Source organism: Protopterus annectens, chromosome 6.part0 (genome assembly GCF_019279795.1).
Source record: "Protopterus annectens isolate FY-2018-M chromosome 6.part0, PAN1.0, whole genome shotgun sequence".
Taxonomy (NCBI): Eukaryota; Metazoa; Chordata; order Ceratodontiformes; family Protopteridae; genus Protopterus; species Protopterus annectens.
Window position 1 is genome coordinate 736,276,984 of NC_056737.1, and position 15,164 is coordinate 736,292,147.

The following is a 15,164-nucleotide window of genomic DNA, read 5'->3' on the forward strand; positions in this document are numbered from 1 at the left end:
GCAATGCAATACTTATTAACTAATTATATACACAATGAAACAATTATACGTGGGTACACAAAAAAACAACGGACTTCTTCCAAAGCAGAGGACTTTAATGGTTACCAAAAAGTCCTCTGCTTTGGAAGACATTTGTTGTTTTTTTGCGGTTCCTAGTTTGTTTTATCGGTTGGTGTGAGTTATACGTGGGTGCCGAAATGGTATGCAATGAGCGACAGAGAAATCAATAAATGGAAACTCAAGGGAAGTTTCAAAACAGAACTAATGATGAGCACAAAGAAACATAACGCTGTTGGGTTTAACACTTGCCTGCAGATTGTGACTATGGCTCTCCCACAGAATTCCACTTCTCTTACAGATCTCCTAACACCAATTTCTATAGTCTGCATAAATCTGCAATGCATGGACGCCATCTGCTGCAAAATAAATGACTCAAATCCTGCCCAGGATGAAAGAAAAGGAAACTTTTACTTGCGTTTATACACACACAGCAGAACGTCATCTTGTATTTAAAATTTTGCGTGCGGGTGGAAAGGAATACCAGACTGTTTGTGCGATAGTGCATGACGTAACAGGTGTGTGTGACTGGAACGTTCTTAAAGAACTCCCATATAAACAAAAACAGTATATATTTTTTTAAATTAAAAAGCTAATGTGACAGACTCTCAGCAAGCAAGTCAAAATCCAGGGGGGGTTGCAAGTGCACCCCCTTGCACCTGCCTGTGGGCGCCCATGATCATTCCCTTCCTTTTTGTGCCTATAACCTTCCTTGTTTGTTGTGCAGCCCTCACTGTCATCTTCCCTTTGTTTGTCTGTTTCTCCAATCCACTGTGCTCCCCTTCCCTCATTGTTTCAGCACTTCCCTTGACAGTCTTGTTTGCCTTATGTGTTTGTGTATGTCCCCCTGCTAACTACTTTGAACCTCTTACAACCTCAATTTTCTTTACTTCTTTCCTCAGCTTACCTTCTTGGTATGTATGAAATGGGCACCTGTCCCTCAAAAATTACCCTACTTTTCCCTCCTCCATCCTTTTCATTAGCAATTTCCACTTATGCTTGTTTTCCTGTTTTCTATACTTTCCTATATGTTGCTAAATGATGAACATGCATAGGTTTATAGGTTCAAAAGTACTTACTAAGCTATGGATCTGTGGGATCTTTAAAAGTATTTTAAAATCTTATATTCCCATCTTTCTGGTCCTTATATTTTGTGTAGGAATATCCTGGAGGGATGAGACATTTACTTATTTCCCCTGTCCATGAGGAACATGGCTGCTAAACCTGGGGTGACTTTATGGTTTCCCATGCAGTCATCCAAATTAGGTTTGCATAGAGTAAGAAAAGTACTTCAGTTTATGTGGAGTGTAAGACAGTTCTATAGAAGCAATATTCTCTGTGACATATGCCTATCTTTCCAGCAAGTTGTATTAATGTTGCAAAAGACATTGAGATGTTTTGAGTGGGTGTTCAAACTACTATTGGACATGCAAATGAGTAAGAGATCTGACAGGATGTGGTATATGAAACAGAGATCACCTCTTAGTAGCCTGTATGATATTGAGAAGAGAGATAAGGCTTTGAGGTGTTTCCTTGATTTTTTCAGTGAGAAAGTATCGTGGTCATTCTAGTTGTGACAAATGTTTGGACAAATACAAACTGAAAGGGACATTATATTCAGTGATTGGCCTAATGACAACTGAGTACAGTGGAACAATTACATCCTTGGACCTGGACTCCATATCTTTAGATATGAGTCGTGCGATGGTAGTGGATACATGGTGATCCAAGGACAGTTCATTGTCAGCATAGGTTCCCATATCCCTGACTACATGATCAATTTTCAGGGGGTTATATCAATGTGATACTTACAAGGAAGTATGGCAAAGGATTCCATTCTACATTTCTTGGTATTCAGTTTCAGTTCGTGGTCTTGACACCATCCATTTATTTGAAAGAGGCCCTCTTGGAGGATCCTGGTATCCCCTGTGGAACTTATGATGGCATCATGTTTACTGTCATCAGCAGACTTGGTCAGCCATGAATCTTTAACATTTGCCTTGACCTCAGAGAAGTAAATGGCAAATAGGACTGGCCCAAGGGCTTAAATCTAGGGTGCACTGCTAGTGACAGTGAAGAGAAAGAGTCTCCCACCTTAATTTGTGGATACTACTTGATAACTAATTTGTTATCCAACAAGTTACATGTGAGTTTATATTTAGCTGGGAGCGTTTTTCCATGATACCATATTGTGGAATGGTGTTGAACATTCTGGTGAGTCCTAGACATGTGGTTTGAAATGATTTGCCCTCGTCCATTCTTCTGTAACTTTCTTGAAGAAATCAACCAGGTTAAGAAGGCAGGATGTGCCTTTGATAAACCCACGCTGGTTTTGTTCAAGAGTTTCTCAGTTGCCTATGTCATTATTTAATTCCATAATAATCCTTTCCATAGCCTTAAAGATAAGGCAGGCTAGGCTTCATCATCATCATTAACCTCCCCCCTTCCCATTTTCTATATGGGTCAAAGTGTTGTGTCAGCTGTTGCCATCTCTCTATTCAGTTGCAATCTCCTGCCTTCTTAGACACTAATGCCTGACTGTTGCAGGTCTTCTCACACACAATCCATCAACCTCTTTGCTGGACACCCTCATTTCTTCTTGCTTTCTTTGCATTTATCCCAAATCTTCTTCACCAGATTGTCTTCTGCATTTCTGCACATGTGCCTGAACCACTGGAATCTGTTCTCTTTGACCTTTTCTGCAATTGGAGCTGCTTTGGCTTCTGCTCTTATGTCTTCATTTCTTCATCTGTCCCACAGTGTGCATCCTACCACCCTTCACAGGCATTTCATCTCTACCACCTCTAGCTTCCTCAACTGCTCTGGCTTTACTGCTGGGGTTTCTGTACTATACAGTAGTACTGGTTGCACCACTGTCTTGTACATCTTACTTTTCAGCTTCTTTGGCATTCTTCTGTCATATACTACACCCGACACCCTTTACCAGTTGGCTGCTGCAGCCCCTCTAATTCTAGCTTTGACCTCCTCATTCAGGATTCCCTTCTCCTCAACCACCCCTCAAACATACTTGAAGCTGTTAACCTGCTTTATTTTTTCTCATTTATATCAATTCACCTTCTCCTGATTTCCCCATTTGCTACCATCACAACTCTCTTATCTGTACTCAGATTCATGCCATGTGTCTCCACGTTTCCAGTCCATTCCCTTATCCTTTGTTGAAGTTCTTGATTATATTCTGCCTGTAATGCCACATTGTCTGCATATAGCAAGTTTGATGATCTGTCCCCTCTATTCTGTTTGCTAGTGTAGTACATCACTAGTATGAAAAGCAGTGGGCTCACAGCTGAACCCTGATAAACACCCACCACCACTGGGAACCCCTCTGGGAGGCCAAACACTGTTTGTATTTGAGTTATTGGGTCCTTGTGCATAGCTTTCCCTAATTCTACCAATGTTCCTGGGACTTTAACCCACCACCGGACTGCCCAAATCAACTTTCTTGGGATCTTGTCATATGCTTCCTCAAGTCTAGGAATGCCCAGTTGGTCTCTTTCCTCATTTCTAGCTTCTTCTGAAATACTGGTCTCACTGCAAACATTGGGGCAGTTGTGCTGCATCCTGATCTGAATCCAAACTGCTCATCCCCAGTCATTTAATAAGTAACTTGTTACCTGAGTGTGCCAGTGAAAAGGGAAGTGTATTTTCCTTTATGACTTATGAATTGTGCTTGACTGGACCAAACTAGGTAAATTATCCCTTTACCTCCTTTTTGCATAAGGTTCTTCTAGGTTTAACATAGCAAAAATAGAAAGCCTGATTTGAAGTCTAGATATATTTTAATTCAAGGTAAAAGGTGAGCCTCCTTTCCCCATCTATATGTTAGACTTACAAAAAATGTAAACAAATAATTGCCCTAACGTGTGCAGATGAATGTAGCACCTACAGTGAGTCCCTGGTTCTATACATGGCTGAATTGAGTTACTTTTGTATAACAATGGCTAGTTGGAGCTGATGATACGGACATTTGGCATGTTGTTGTACCAGCCGTTGACCACTTCAAGCATTTCTACCAAGATTCCCTCAGCTGTCTCATCACCTTTCCATGCTTAAAATGCTATAATATCCATATAAAATATGAGCTGTAACCTTCAGTAAATATTTTGTTTTCATTTTCTAAAACAATTTTAATGTTGCAGCACAACAGCAGTCTAAAGTTGGTAATTTCTTACCATAAGAATTACAGTAAAACACATCTGCCAGTATTACATGTGAAACATTTGTCATACCATTCTGTTTTCCGCCAGCTATATATAATTTCTCTTATCCCTTCTACAACCTTGTTTGAATCACTGAGCATTCAGACTTTGTTTTTATGAAAATATTTCTATTGAATTTTTTATATTATGTTACAAATATGGGAGACAGCTATATTGCACATTAACATCAATCAACTTCCAAAAATATTAAAACATGTCTTTATTACGATGTGTGCCCTTATTAAATTCTTTATTACAAAGAATTGGAATGTCATGTCACCAATAACATGGGAAAATTTTAGCAATCTTGCTATCAAATATATCTCATCTCACAAATTAGTTTATTCAAAAACAAAAAACAAACGCTATTACCAAAAATATTGGGGTTACTTACTAGATATAATTCTTGACAAATAAAATTTGCCCACAAATTGACATGAAAAGCTAACCTTTTAATAAGAAATGAATGTAGTATAACCAGTTTTCTTGCACCTTCCCCCTTCTCTTAGTATATGTATATATAGATATTTTCCCTAACCATACATTAAATGGTTGCATTTCTATCTTTACTTTTTATATAGACTATCCCCATTCCACTATCCCTTATGAGACCAAATGAACATAAGAATTCTCATACTCTACTTGACGATGTAGTGACTTCTTGTGTATATATTGTATATATATATATATATATATATATATATATATATATATATATATAATTTTCTCAAAACGAGATTGTTGTCTGTTTTCTTTAGATATGTATTTGTATTGTTTATTTGTGTTTTTCAGTTATTGTATTGTTGTTATTATTTGGAAAAAAAGAAAATTGAAATAAAGAGATTTTGGAAAAAAATATCATGTTCAAATGATTTAAAACAATAACAATCAAACTTTTGTTTATGACCTAAAATATCATTGTACATATATGATATTTACAGAACCCATGACACACTCTTCATTTATATGTTACCTTTTTTTGATGTCCAAATTAACTTTTACCAGTTGACTTACTTAGCTTTCAAAGCAAATTTATTGGTTCAGGCCACCCCCTCCCTTCTTTCTCTTCCACCACTCCATTCACTAAACACATTCCCCCGGATTCATGAAGCTCGGTGCAAGGCCAGTGTAAGGCCTGCACTGGCCGTGCAGCATATAAATGGTGTAGTAGTGCCATATGCATATTAATGAAGGTGCGCCGCTACCACATCCACATGCATAGGACACGTGCGCGAGTACATGGGGCGTTGCTAAGCTGTGCCCGGAGGCGTGTCAATGTCGGCTGGCGATGAGCAACCTAAACTGCTGAATATTATAGCCTGCCTGCAATAGTAATCGCACCTATCAGTGTCCGTGGATAATGAAACGTATGCAAAGCATGCAAGACAGTTCCCGGTGGCACAAAATGGAGAACCAAACAGAAATGCATGCAACACAATATGAGTTTCCGTCCATGGAACAAATGATATTTAAAATTGTGTGTCTGTAATGTACTGCACTGTCATTAGTTATACCCAGTGGAAGTGAAGCGCAGCATGTCAGCGCGCCACCAATACACACATCTAGCCCCATGGGCATGGTCACCAGCAGTCCCACAGTGGTAGTGATAGTACACAGCTGGGCAGTTGTGGTTATATAACAACCGTAAAGAAACCTGACAGTCCAAATTGTATACCAAACACACACAAACATATGTATATTAAAATGTGCTATACACATGTACAGGAACGTAACCGTCACATACACATAGGATGCCATATGCGGAACCGGGATATCCAAAAGCAGAACCCATGCATGCAAATGCAATACGCAACAACCCCTGTATAGCACATAACCCGCACCCATGTCTGAATGTCCACCAAATCCAGCTACCAGCCTTGCGCAGCCATACACCTACACATAGCGAGTATTCCCCATATGTAGTAGAAAGTATCATCCTAGGCATTTTCAGGATTGCAAATATGTATCCCACGTTTGTAAACATCCCATCACAGGTATGTAAATCCAAATGCCCGCGTTAATGTTTCGGCAAAATGTGTGTACATCCCGCATGGGATAAGTAACCTGTTGAAACCTCAGTGTTGTTTACACGCCACGGTGTCCATTACTGTCCACATCTGGACAAAACATGTATGTGAAGTCACGGTACTGTTCAGTTTCTACACAGACATGCAAAACATACTACGCAGGATGGAACAGCTGTCCACCATGCAGGTCACCCCACTAGGGTTGCCACCTGTTCAGATGGCCAAGGTGGGACATCCCTTGTAGAAATGTGAGAATTTGCAGGATAAAACATACCCCTGGCCAGTGCAAAGGACAGAATTACACTTGTATGCCAAGATAAAAGCTTATTCCATAGCATTTGAATAGCTTATGCTATCCCAAATAATAGTTATGTGTACTAGATACAAAATACCTGTATCATGCAACTAGTAAAGAAAATAAGAAATATATTATTGTCTTAAAATCACAGGACATTTGCCATGTCTTAGGTGTCGTCGCAGGACACAACTGTCCAAAGTGGGATCTCCCCTCGCAAAGAGGAACAAGTGGTAACCCTACTCCCCACTGAATTATCGACAGTATATATTCAACTCAATCACATACCGACACCACCTCTCAACCTATTACAGCAACAAAATCTGGACAAAGCCTAAAAGGATGGGTGGACAAATAGGGACAGATGTAATTACTGCTCTCAGAAACTTCGAAAGTTCACAGAATAATAGTATGTACATAAGCATGAAATGTTGTGTAGGATGTGGGGTAGTCCCCAGTATTACAGAGGTCCGTACATTTATACTGTAACAAACCGGCACATATGTTGACTGTACTACTGCATACCTGTAGTTAATTCATAGTTAAGTCATTTGCAAAATAATAACCCTCGTAAGAATAAATACAGGAAATAGTCAAATGTGAATGGGAACACCACTCACATTGGATTATGTATTGTAACCACCCCCACCCATATTATGTATTGCCAACATCATAAGCTGCTGACAGGTGCCCAAACACCTGTGTCTGTAAACACAGATAAAATGTTTAAAATGGACAAACCCTGTCCATGTGCTTTGTCTGACATTTGAACACGGTCAGAGCAGTTCCGTTCACCAGGCGGTCAAGCCTAAACCCAGATCACCACATGAACACCCTGACAATTAAACACTTGTATGTGTCAGGACTATAAGCCTTGGGGTTCTGAATATCCCTGCAGTAATGAAATATGCAGTTTGGGTCCAGAGCAGTAGGGAATAGGGAATGTGTAACATGTAGTACCGCATTTTTCCCAGCAGGAGAATGGATGCCTGTGTCGTAAGTGAAGCGGTGAGGCATATGTTAATGTAGCTATGTACTATGGGTATGCATATAAATGAGTCAGAACACCAACCGTATAGTGGTTACAGCATCCGGCCAACGTGAATGCAGTCCCGGTTCAACTACGACTGCAGCACATATAATGTTAAAGTGTAATGAATGCGTCTGTGCTGTACAGACATTTAAATATGTAAAGGTGAACGTGTGTTTCGCATATGTCCGTTAACCGGATTACAGATATTTTACTGGTACTGTCACAAGTAATAAAGCCCACGTAAGCACAAAGACTTAGTAAACATATGTAACCCACAATAAGGATATGCATATGGCCTGCGCCGTAACCCACAATAAGGAAATGCAAGTGTGCCTGTGCATGTGTAATCCGCTCACAGCATAGCAAATGAATGCTGGTTTCTACGTAATGTCTATATATGGATATATACATTTGTGTATAGATATATATATCCACACACTTAAACTAAATAAATATATGAAATAAAGAATGTACAGACATATATATATGTATATATATATATATATATATATAAATATATATATATATATATATATATATATATATATATATATATATATATATATATATATATATATATATATATATATATATATATATATATATATATATATATATATATATATATACATACACTCAAACACATACAACATCAATTGATATATACCTAACAAACATATAAACAAATGTCCTCGTAGATATAACACATGTACATAAATAGGTTACACCATAGCTAGTATGGATACACATAACAGACATGCAGTTAAGGTAAATACACTGCTGCTCTCAAAACTACTACCTGGAAAGTATCAGTGTGCCAGATCTGTAAGTCCTACTCTTTAAACATGGATATAGGTGTCCTTTGCAGGACTCCAAAAATAGTCAATCTATAAATGCACTGTCCTGTAATGATTGCTGAAAAGAAGTGTCATCCGCAACTACAATACAGCTGTACATGCAACAGTAGCTTGTGCAAGTGTAATAACACATGGGTTGACAGACTGTAAGACATATGTACCGACATGTGGAGAGTGGATAGTGCTTAGAAGTGTCGTCATAATTTATTATCGCTCACATTAAATATGTGTTATGACTACTGTGGAGGGGTGTCAGGTCTGGGAATCATGGGTATGAAATAATGGGCCTAGGTGCCTAGGTGTTGGTTGGCACAGATTTATGAGGTCCGCCCCATGGGAGTGATTAATATACCTATGTGGGTATAGCAGACGCCTCTAACTTCCTAAAATGAAGAACCCATCTACCGGATATCATGTAAACTATTGGGGGAAGACGCAGGGAGTTATATTAGTGTCGTGTAAGCGATTATCATGGACGTACATGCGTACGAATAAGATGGTAACCGTACCTCTCAATCAGAATAAGACATCTGGACAAAGGCATTTTAAAATAAGTACAAATAGGGAATATCTCAAATATTCCTCTTACAAAGTCAGAACGTGGATAGAATAATGGATCAGTCAATAGTATGACTGTTTTGAGGGTTATTAATTATAAACAACAAATGTCTGTCATTATTGTCTAACCCCACAGTCCCAAATGACTTCCCACTAAATTACCAGAAAGGCATTGCACAATATTATAAAAAAAGGAACAAAATCAGACGTCTAACTTCGGGACATTTACCCAAAATGTGTACAGTTGAGAGGTATGAAGGTAACCCTGACCTAAATAAATGTACAGAACTAGTGCGATTAGGTGGACAGGTGTGAAGAAAGACGTGATGACAAATGACAAAACATGTATAAGTCAAAAGCATGTACCTCAACAAATCTGGATGAATACTAATGCCCTGTGATAGTCAATGTGGAAGGTTAATAGAAACAACATAAATGTGTCCCTCAGGGTGCTGTGCAGTGTCCTCGAGACAGTGTTCAGTCTCCCACACATGCATGTGAGTTCTGCCACTGACGGAAAGCGCAAATACCGGTGAACACATAAGGTAGATGATAGCAGAATATGTTTTGATCAGCATCTGTTGGCTTTTGTGAGGAACACAACACTCTGGGCAGGTGTGTCCTACAAAAGGAATGTAATGGCATCTGGCCTGTGATGTCTCCATATATTGTGTGTAGTGGTGTAATAAAATGACATATCTTGTATCAGAAACAGATACATGTTATAGGAAACAGTATCATCGACTATACCACTACAAGACAAATCTGAAGGTATGAAAAGTGCTGAAGTAGTCAGTTTAGTATTGACCGCAGGTATGTGTGGACTTGTCAAATGTCACAGCTGTACATATAGTCCCTATAGGGCTGTCACCTCTACAAATGATGAAAGTGGGAGGTGCTCTGTAGAAATGACAGATGTAGCAGGTCAAAACATACCTACAGCCATGCTTACTCCACAAATAGACATATTAGCACACATCAAAGCTTAGGCCAGGATTCACAAAGCTTTGGTCGGTGTACGAGTAGAGTAAGAGTAGAGCAAGGTGAGATGTACGCCGAGCTTTTCAGCAATATCCTGTAGGGGCGTGTAATACAGCCCCTCAAACGAATGTTGCACGGACAATGTTAGGATATGCAAATTACCCCATTTGTAGGTGAAAGCTATGCAAATGATGTAAAATATGTGATACATGAAACAGTAAGCTGTCTGTGCAAGAGTAGAGGTATGTGCAGAAATGTACACGGATGTTAACCGAGTAACGTTCTGCAAGTAGCTAAACGGAGCAATGTCATCTGCAAATAAAGGATGGTTTAGTTGAAGAAGCATGCCAATGGCCAAATATAAGGCCAGTGGCATGTATTACCATTGGAAATTAATAAAACTCTAGTTGTTCTCCCCCGATCTCCAAGTACGCGCTGTGAATACAAAACAAGACAAATATGTAAAATATACATACAAATTGTATGTCAGTTAAAAGTTATTGCGTCATGCAGGGGAATGGCAAGCTGAAGACAACATGGCTACTGAGTAGTGGTTGCTATGTGTGGAAGCGCACATTCAGAGATGTAACCAAGCATTAGTAGGCAATCCTTTGCAACTGAGGCTGAGGATAGTGAAGCACAATTTGTCATGCCATACGGGCCAAGCCCCTACAGTGTAAGAGTAGGTGAAGGGGACTATCAGCATAGAAGATAGGTGACATCATGAGTGTGTATGTATAAAACACTGTAATCTTATTGGAGCAGTGTGTCACATGTCTGCTGTCAGTGACTCATCAGTGGAAGAGGCGTGTTATGATTTATCCTAGGTAAAGTCAGTAAAGTGATGGTGTACGCCATGGATATCACCAAAGTTCCTTGCAAACCTGGTGAAGTGTGTTTGCTCCCGTGCAAGCCTGTAAGCCCGAGTAAGCATGTGTGCATGTGTGTCAGCCTGTGTGCGTGACTTGAAGAATGAGTAAGCTACTGTAAGATTGTTGAAGCCCGTGTAATGTTGTGTAAGCCAGTGTAAGTGTTTGTACACATGTATAAGCCTATGTGCGTACGTGGAAGCGGATATGCACTTCACTGTGCTCCTATGAGTGGCGCCGCTCACTGTGGACACAAACAGTGAAAAGGAATGTAAACAAATAGCAGTAAGTTAACCAAGGAGAACTACCACAGCTAGCAGGTGAAAACGATCAGACTGAGTATATTACACAGCCAGTACAGTAGGCCAGCACAGCACAGCACTTACAACTCTAGAAACAGTAGTCCACCATCTTATTCTCAGACACACTGCAACACTGTAGTATACTAAGAGAAGTGCAAACTGTAAAAGCTTAACTGAGACAACATAATGTTAGGGGCTGCCATTGCTATTATACGTCAACATATGCAACATGTGGAGGGTTGTGCCAATGTTGCTGCTCAGCATCACACAGTGAGTAGACGGGGAGGAGTGTGCAGACACAGGGTAAACTACCAGGGGCTACATGAGCTGGAGATAGTAGAGCGCTATAGAGTGGACAGAGACCTCCTGCAGAAGATTGTGGATCTGTGCAGGCCATGTCTCACACACAGACCCAACAGAGGGAAACCTATCCCAGTGGAAACCAAGGTATGTGTTGCCCTAAGGATACCAGCAACAGGTACCTTCCAGAGATTAACTGGTGATATGATGTGGATTTTACAAACATCAGCATCCAGGGTACTGCACCAGGTCATGAATGCCATGTCAGCACATGTCAGTGATGATGTATATATCCCCAATTCCGTAAGGTATTGGGCAGCAATATGTGTCATTTCCACACAATAGTGGAATACCCTAAGTACTGTGTGCAATACACTGCACGCACATATGCATCAAAGCACCAGCCAGTGAGTGTGGTAGGGCCTACATCATCCACAAGGGCTTCCCCTCCATGAAGTGGCAGTTTGTGTGTGATGGCCAGCCCGTAATAATGAATGTGTGTGCTGGATGCCCTGGAAGCTGCAATGCTTCTGATATGTGGCATCTGACGCAGCTGCACAAAACATTTGGCAATGGGGACAACCCTCATGGTCACCTAGTGGGGGATGCCAGATGTACAGTTCAGCTGTGGCTGACGACACACATCAGAAATGCACACACACATGAACAGGAATGCCATAATGAGGCACACGCACATGCAGAAACCTTACTCTAGCATGTGTGTGTGTTGCTCAAGTCACAGTTCTGGTGCCTGGACAGATCTGGTGGAGCATTACCGCACTTGTCAACTACATGTATCAGAATTGTCTGTGGCCTAGGTCATCTGTGTCACACACACACACACACACACACACACACACACACACACACACACACACACACACACACACACACACACAAGACAGTTTATATACATAGTGTGAGTGACTGTTCATGTATGTGTAATACTGCAGAACAGTTCAAACACAGCAAAGTATGACAATAATGGACATTCATCATAGTTGTACAACCACCTTGGAGGATATGCATGCAGAACTCTCATTGCATATGTGATACAGTGATGTACTTCACAATACCATTGTAAATGCAAATATCAAATGACAAATGACATAGCACATATCTATATGTACACATTGTTACCCATTATACATATTGGGGTGTAATACCTATGTATTACTGTTGGTAAAGTGTGTGAAGTAAATGTGGATAACTGACTCTCTTTAGCCTTATAGGTGTACAGCATGGGTTGGATAACATGTATCTGTCTGTATGATACCTTTGTGTAGACTAACTGTGTCATGTGCAGAATGCATTCTAGGCCACAGTATGAATTCCCAGATGTGGACAGGAATATCCCTATTGTCTTTGCTTGTAACTAACATGGCTACATGTCAAACAGTAATGGTCCCAGCAATGTGTGGCGGTCAATACCAGTGCGAACTGGTATAGTATAGTACATGTAGGATCCACATGCTACTGTGTGTCCTACATGTGTGGGACAGTTGTGAAAATATCATATAACAATTGGTCATTCAGACTGTTGAGGTCGTGTCTACTACCATAATGCAAAACTATGACAGATAGTAACAGTATCACCCACAGCACAGTGTAAAACCATAGCAATCACACATGTGTAGACAAGTACAACAATATGTGTAGTATAATGCATACTGGCCACCAATAGAAAGTACGACGTGTTAACAGTGTGAAATACAGGGCATGTCACCATTCCAATGTGCCTACTATACATGTAGATGCAGACAGTGCACCTTCACCATGTTCACATATAGATACATGTAAATCTGTACTACACACATCTCACACGTACTGCACACTCTGTAACACATGCTGCCAATACTACACACGTCAGTCAAATGGCACATGGATGGATAATACATCTTCAGAATTAACAGTGCTGTACACTATACTACATTGATGATCATAGCTGGAATGTATCATGCCTGCTTACATACACCTAGAAGGAAATCACACTTTGTGTTAACATTGTAACATTATTACAGTGCTATGAAGCCACCCTGTGCATCAGCACCATGTTAGTCCATACCTGCATCAATGTTACACATTACAAGAGGTGGCACAGGTGTCATCATATGCACAGGGTATGTAGTTCCTTTTCCAGAGCATGTCAGTGAACCAGCCAATCAACATGTATACATTTGTGTGTGTGTGAGGGACAACAGGTTTTGCATGGCCCAATGTTGATGCAATGTGTGTGTGTGTGTGTGTGTGTGTGTGTGTGTATGTGTTATCCCTAGCTGTTTGTTTTATGTGTGTCTCTGCATGTACACTGTTTCAGCATGTGTCAGCCATATACTGGAGGTTGTGGGACAGTCACAGACTGTACCTGCCAGGCTGTACAGATCGCCATTCCTGGCCATGGACACCCCTCCATGCATTCAACCATAGTCCAGTCCTGCACCTGGCAATGTATACACATACATACATGGGATCTGTATTACAACCTGTGGATAAACGGGTGTCAGTAATGTTAACCTGATTTGCATAGTATTGCCATGTAATACATAGATATATGAGCCATAGTCATCCTCCAAAGTAATAACCACTGCTGACTGCTGCTGAGATGTGCACATGGCCGTTTAAAGGTGCTGTACTATCATTGTTTTCAATGTCCCTGGTAATACCCAGCAACAAAATAACAGGTCACTACACAACTATAACCCAGGATCACTACAGCACACAGTATGTGCACTATCACAGAGCCATAGCACATTCAGATACATCCAAGGTAAACATGTACAGACAATGCAGCACATTCAATAGTGCTAATATCCACATACATATTACAAAGATATATATATATATAGATACACACACACATACACACACACACACACACACACACACACACACACACACACACACACACACACACACACAATTGGAAGGGCCGGGAGTTGAACATACACCTACCTACTCTAACACACTACAGAATTATGCATTTACAGAATGTGCTACCAAGATTACTGAACACAGCACTCCCAGAGGCATACTTCTAGGTGGGTGACATCATCCGCAAAGGCAAAGACACCGATAGGGAATGTATGTGTTGTGAGGCATCTAAAAGCATTACTGTGTCCCCAGGCAGCTGGAAACACACACACACACACACACACACACACACACACACACACACACACACACACTTGGAAGGGCTGGGAGTTGAACATACACCTACCTACTCTAACACACTACAGCATTATGCATTTACAGAACGCGCTACCAAGATTACTGAACACAGCACTCCCAGAGGCATACTTCTAGGTGGGTGACATCATCCGCAAAGGCAAAGACGCCGATAGGGAATGTATGTGTTGTGAGGCATCTAAAAGCATTACTGTGTCCCCAGGCAGCTGGAAACACACACACACACACACACACACACACACACACACACACACACACACACACACACTTGGAAGGGCCAGGGGTTGAACATACACCTACCTACTCTAGCACACTACAGCATTACGCATTTACAGAGCAAGCTACCGAGATTACTGAACACAGCACTCCCAGAGGCATACTTCTAGGTGGGTGACATCATCCGCAAAGGCAAAGATGCCGATAGGGAATGTATGTGTTGTGAGGCATCTAAAAGCATTACTGTGTCCCCAGGCAGCTGGAAA